Here is a 6,323-nt window from a genome sequence, read left to right on the forward strand (position 1 = left end):
ATATAACTGAATAGTTTTATTTAAAATTAAAAAAAAAAAAAAAAGACTGACGCTGAGGTCAGATATTCCCGAGTGGCTTCTGTTCCCTCTACCAAGCCAGTGTTATGAGGCCTGGAATGAATTATTCTAACAGTAAGAAGCACACTATAGAAATCTTCCTGGGGTCTGGGGAGATGGCTCAGTGGAGTAAGTGCTTCCTGGCAAGTGCAAGAGCCTGAGTTCAATCCCTGGCTCCACACACAAAAGAAATCTTCCTAAAGGAATTTGATGCAGCCAACGATAACTGCCTTGACAATGTCAATAAAATATGGAGATGTGGGGCTTTGCTTTTATTTCCTCCTATCCACTGAATAATCAAATATTTTTGTGAAATGGATCCCCAAGGCCCCGCTCAAATGCTGCCTTCTCTGGAGAACCACCTTGATTTCTCCAATCAGCAACGATGTTTCCTGGGCTTCCACAGCAGCTGTCCTTGGTCTTGGCCTCTTGAAATTTTTGCATTTGGTCATTTGTGTCTGCCAATGAGTTATTCCTATGCAACAGGCCCCAGATCAGAAGATGCTCTAGGATGCTGATCCCTGGTGCCTGGGGTGAGGAATGAGGCAGGGACAACATACAGGTTTCAAAGGCTGGTTGATTGAGTGATGGTGGTGAGCTCAAAGCAGCTCCAAGCAAAGGTTCAAGGCCTCCAAATAACCTGCTGCAAAGCACAGCAGCCAGCCTGGGTACAGTCACACTTACCTGGTTAGGAAAAGTACCAGGAGCTAAATGAGGACACAGGAGGGGAACTTGCTGGCACATTCCTGGGGCTGAAAGATGCAGGTGAGACAGGCTGTTTTCTGTTTTTGTTTTTCTCCAAATGCCTTCAGGGCAGGTTTGGCTGGCTGGAGTTGTGGGGATTGAACCACAGCAACCTGAGCCTGACTGCTTTGAGGAAGCAGCCACTTAAAGAACTAAGAGTGCCCCCCACCTTTTTAAATATTTTGTTATTTATTTGGTACAGGGTCTCCCGACGCAGCTCTTACTTGTAGTGGTCCTCCTGTCTCAGTCTCCCAGCACTGGGATTACAGGCATGCACCACCATGCTGAGTTTCAGTGGCTGGCTTGACACACCCAGGATTCCAGGGATCACATCCACGTCCTTGCGCTTGCCTGGCAGGTGCTTAGACTGCCAAGCTGTCTCCCCAGTCCCCGTGAGATAGCTTTTGATCATCCTTTTTGTGTCTTGATGAACAAAGAGAGGACATTCCACACAGGGGGCCCACTGTGAAGTCCCCAAAGGCAAGGGACAAGCAAAGATACTTTAGAAAAACTGCAGCATTGGGCTTCCATATCGTCTTTATTTGGCCATCAGAACCATCATTCTAAGATTCACATCACACTCTGCAAGTTTTCTGTTTAGAATTCTTCAGTGCTTCCCCAGAGCACTCAGGATTCTCAGCTTCAAGTAACCAGGTCTTCACTGAGCCACTGTTCCCTCCCCCCCACACAACCTCCACACCTACCAAGCAGTGAAGACCCTCAAGAGTATGTCTGTCTCCTTTTCACTCATTTTAATGCAAATTAATCATGTGCTTCAGTGAAGTCAAAATGAAAACCAGGCTCCCAGCCAGGTGTCATGGCACAGGCTTGTAACCCCAGCACTTGGGAGGCTGAGACAGGACTGCTATGAGCTCAAGGTCAGCCTGGGCCACAGCGAATTTGACGCCAGCCTGAACTACCATAGCAAGACCTTATCTCAAAAACACAAACAACATGCTGGCCCCACTCCCGGGGTGCACTGAGATGGCAATTGAGACTGGGCGCGGTGGCTCACCCCTGTAATCCCAGCTCTTGGGAGGTTATAAACAGTTGGATCACCCGAGTTCAATCTAATAGTAAGACTCTGAACACCCTATAAATCCTTCCCTAAAATACAAAAAACAAACAAAAAACAAACAACAACAACAAAAGTAAACCAAGGCTCTTGATGAGGCCAAAGGACTCTAAGGCTATCATGTTCTCTGTCACAAGGTATTTGCAAAACTAGGAAGGAAATTATTCAAGAAGTCACCTGTTTCTACTGACATTCCATTCAAACCAGGCTTCTGCCTTTTAGATGTTCCCACTAGTCATCTGGGACAATTTGGGCACCAAAATAATTAAGGTCAGTATTTATAGAGCTGAGCATGGTGGAACATCCCTACAATCTGCTATTTGGGAGGCTGAGGAGGAGGATCTTGGCCTCAAGACCAAGATCCTTATTCAAGGGGCTTCTTTTGGCAGGTGTGGCAGCACATGCCTGTAATCGCAGCACTTCTGAGGCTGAAGCAGGAGGATCATTCCTAGTTCAAGGCCAGCCTAGACCACATAGTAGGGAGTTCAAGGCCAGCCTGAAATACATACATAATGATACCCTGTTTCAAACAAACAAAAATTCATCTTCATTGAAGGTTTCCTAGATGTACCCCCACCCCCTCCCCAGTATTTGGACAACTTAGTAAGATGCTCTCAAAGTAAAAATGTTTTTAAAAGGGCTAGGAATATAGCTTAGTTGTAGAGCTATCTCCCCAGCCCAAGAGCTCTTTCTAATAATAAAAACAGTGAGCTGTGCACCGTGGCACACACCTGCAATTCTACCTACTCTGGAGGTCAGGGGAGAAAGTTCAAGGCCAAGCTGGGCAACTTAGTGAGATACTGTCTCAGATGAAAATAAAGGACTGGACATGTAATTCAGTGGTACAGGGCTAGGGAGATGGCTCAGTAGAATAAGTGCTTCCTTGGCAATCGCAAGGGCCTGAGTTCAATCCCCAAAAAAAAAAAAAAAAAAAAAGTAATTCAATGGTATAGCACTTCCCTAGCATGTGTAAGACCCTGGGTTTCATACCCAGTGCTGTGGGCAGCAAATATATATATATATATATGAATGTCAAATGTTTCCTAATAAATGTGGAGGGAGGGAGTCCCAGAACTGAAGAGCTAGCATTATGCAACTATCCTGAAAATTTATCCACTGAAGAACCATCAGTAGATGTTCAATCTACTTCAATCTACTTAAACTTTGACTTGGAATGGCACATCTTTGTGGTCATACAGTATCTCCTCAAAGATTGCTTACTAATTATTAGTAATTATGAGAAATCTGACCATTTTTTTTTTTTTTTTTTTTTTGTGGAACCAGGGATTGAACTCAGGCCCTTGCGCTTGCCAGGGAAGCACTTATTCCGCTGAGCCATCTCCCCAGCCCTAGCCATATCTTGACTATGTGAACAAAATGAAAATCAAACAAATGGGTGGACACGTGGGGCCCTAGTGGGTATACGAGGACACCAGGTCCCTCCACAGTCCTTCGGCAATGAATGCATGACCCACATATAATAATGAACAAACAGCAGACAATACAAAAGGAGAAATAGTCTATTAAAATAAAGGGGAAGACTGAATTCTTTGAAAATTTCAACACTGTAAGACAAAGACAAAGCCTAACCACTCCAAAATAAAAAATTTTAAAGAGAAATAACATAATACAACACATCATTTCCAGATGAGATCCTGTTCCAAAGGGAAAAAGTGTTATGTGAAGAACATCTGACAGAGAGAAACAGAGACAACTGATCAAAGAGATGTGCCAGGGTCAAGGAGATAACTCAGTGGCTTAAGCACTTGCCTGGAAGACACAAGGTCCTGAGTTCAATCACTGTTACCAAAAAGAAAAATTTAAAAAAAAAAAAAAAATCAAAAACAAAGAGGTGCATCAATTAGCTGGAATATTGTGTCAGTACTAAATTTAAGTGAAGTGGGCGATCATGTTATGGTAGGAAACATGCACAATATTTAGGAGTAAAGGACCGTGGTATATTTGACTCACCCTCAAGAGCTGAGAATCAAAGTTGTGTACCTATGTTTCAGAGAGAGAACAAGCAACAGATGGCATACTGTAAAACATTAACAGTGGGTGAGTTCTGCACAAAGGATACACAGGTGTCTCCGTAGCACTCTCTGCAACTCCAGTGCTTACAATGAATTCTTACACGGTGGTTGGGGGCCTCCACGCACACTGAATCATGTCCTTCCATTAAAGTGTGATGAAAACCAGGTTTCTAGTTACCTTCTGTAACTATAATTACTTTCTGTAACTTTGAATTATTTCCAAATAAAAAGTTAAACCCATAACCTCCGATTTCCTCACCATGGCCCATAAGACCTCTCTGCCCCCATCCTAGTCCGGTCCAATGGTGTTAGCTCCAGCTACACAGATGGCATTTCAGTTTTCCCAGCCTATCAAGCTCTTTCCCACCTCTGGGTATGTTCCCACTGTTGCCCTTGGACTGCATGCCTCTCCTTTCTTCAGGTCTCAGGAATATAGCATTTTGATTTTTCTCAGAAAGGTCTGTTTGTCCCCCCTTCTGGTGTAGATCTGTTCTCTTCTCTCACAGAACCCATCCTAACTTCTCCTTCACAAGCCTTATCGGGTTTGCAGTTCGAGAGGAATGCTTAATGTCCAGGACTTCCTGCAGCTGGGGCTCCTGGCATCTTCCACTCTGGCTGCAGGGTCTAGCTCATTGCTGGGAACTCAGTATACAGCTGAGGAAGCTGGTTCTGTTCTCCAAGTTCACTGGACCCTGTTGGCAGTGCTCAGAGAACATACCCTGCAGTCTGTTAGCCTCAAGAATTTATTCAAGGGGCTTCTTTTGCCAGGTGTGGTGGCATACACCTGTACTCCTAGTACTTGTGAGGCTGCGGCAGGAGGATCATTCTGAGTTCAAGGCCAGCCTGGACCATGTAGTGAGTTCACAGCCAGCCTGAACTACACACATAGGGTCACCCTGTTTCAAAAAACAAAATATCATCTTCATTGAAGGTTTCCTAGACGTACCCCCATCCCCAACCCCACTCCAGTATTTGAAATTAAGAGGCCATTGTGAAGGGGGGAAGCCTCAGGAGGGTCCATAAAAGGAAAGATGCCCCATCAGTGGGAACCATTAACTGAGGTTCCAGGACATGTCAAGGAGGCAGCTGCTTGATCAGGCTGGTGCTCAGAGGGGCACCCTGGATTAGAAGAAGAGGCGACAAGGAACAGAAGGCATTGGTGTAAGGACCCCTCAAATGTGTAAAGGTCCAGGCGTGGGGTGCAAAAGATCTTGGCTTAAGGGCTAAGCAGAGAAAAGCAGCAATGAAGGAGTATTCTGAGAAAAGTAGTATCAGGAGAGAGAACTGTTTCTGAAGGGAAGACAGGAGGACAATTGAGCATAAAAACCTTTTACATTAGGATTTTCTTCTTCCTAGTTCCAGAGCAGCAAGCTGGGCCCCGGTGGGCTCAGACAGCTCAGTCAGTGCTGGTGAAAGACCTAGAATCTCTGTGTCCAGACTCCACACAGAAGCTGGGTGACTGTGGACAATGGACTTCACTTACCCACACTCCACACCCTCATCTAAGAAAACGAAGTAGTGGTAATATTTACTTTGTGGGGCTGCTGTCAGGACATCAAGAGCATCTTTGGATTACACGAGGTCATCTTTGAACCATGCTTGGTCTCGCGCTGTTCCCAGCCAATGGGAACGTTTCCTAAGTCCAGCCTTTCTCCAATGAGAGCAGACTGAGAGAGCCCCAGTCGCCACCATTTATTACACGTTCCCTCTTGTGATTTGGGCCCTACTGACAGAAATGAAGATTCCATTTAATGCCAAGCTTTCTCCAAGACTCCCTTAAGGCCAGCTTTCTCCTTGTCCCCAAAAGCAGTCATATCATGCTGGCATTTGCCCACCTGACTGCAATCAACCCTCGCCTGAAAGCACTTTGTACCCTGTTTTCCAGCTAACCATGATGACATCTCCTTACACAGTCACCGTGTATGAATGTAAGTAGGTATTCTCAGGCTCCCTACTTGGGGACAGCATTATTATCTACTCATATGTTCTGACCATCCCATCTCTGGAGGACAGAAGCATGTGGCTCCCTTTCACAGCTTAAAAAACACTTCCCCACCCCAGCCCCCTTCATCCTCACAACTGCCCTGTGAGGTAGATGCAGTAGATAACTATAATGGTCCATATTTGGAGCATTTACAACATACCATGCTGTCTGTTAAGCATTTTCATATGAGATTTCATTTAAACTCACCAAAAAACACTACGAAATAGATTCAGTCAGTGTCCCCATTTTACAGAAGAGAAAATTCATGGAGTGGTTAGCACTTGCCCCAAATCAAAGAGGTAGTAAGTAATGGAATGAGGAGCTGAACCTCAGACTGTCCGACTCCAAAGCCACGCTCCCCGCCTTTCTAAGTATCGTTTCACAAAAGCAAGCACATTATCCCAGGACATTATTTTATCCATTACATTAA

This window comes from Octodon degus, unplaced genomic scaffold, assembly GCF_000260255.1.
Source record: "Octodon degus isolate 3935 unplaced genomic scaffold, OctDeg1.0 scaffold00001, whole genome shotgun sequence".
NCBI lineage: Eukaryota > Metazoa > Chordata > Mammalia > Rodentia > Octodontidae > Octodon > Octodon degus.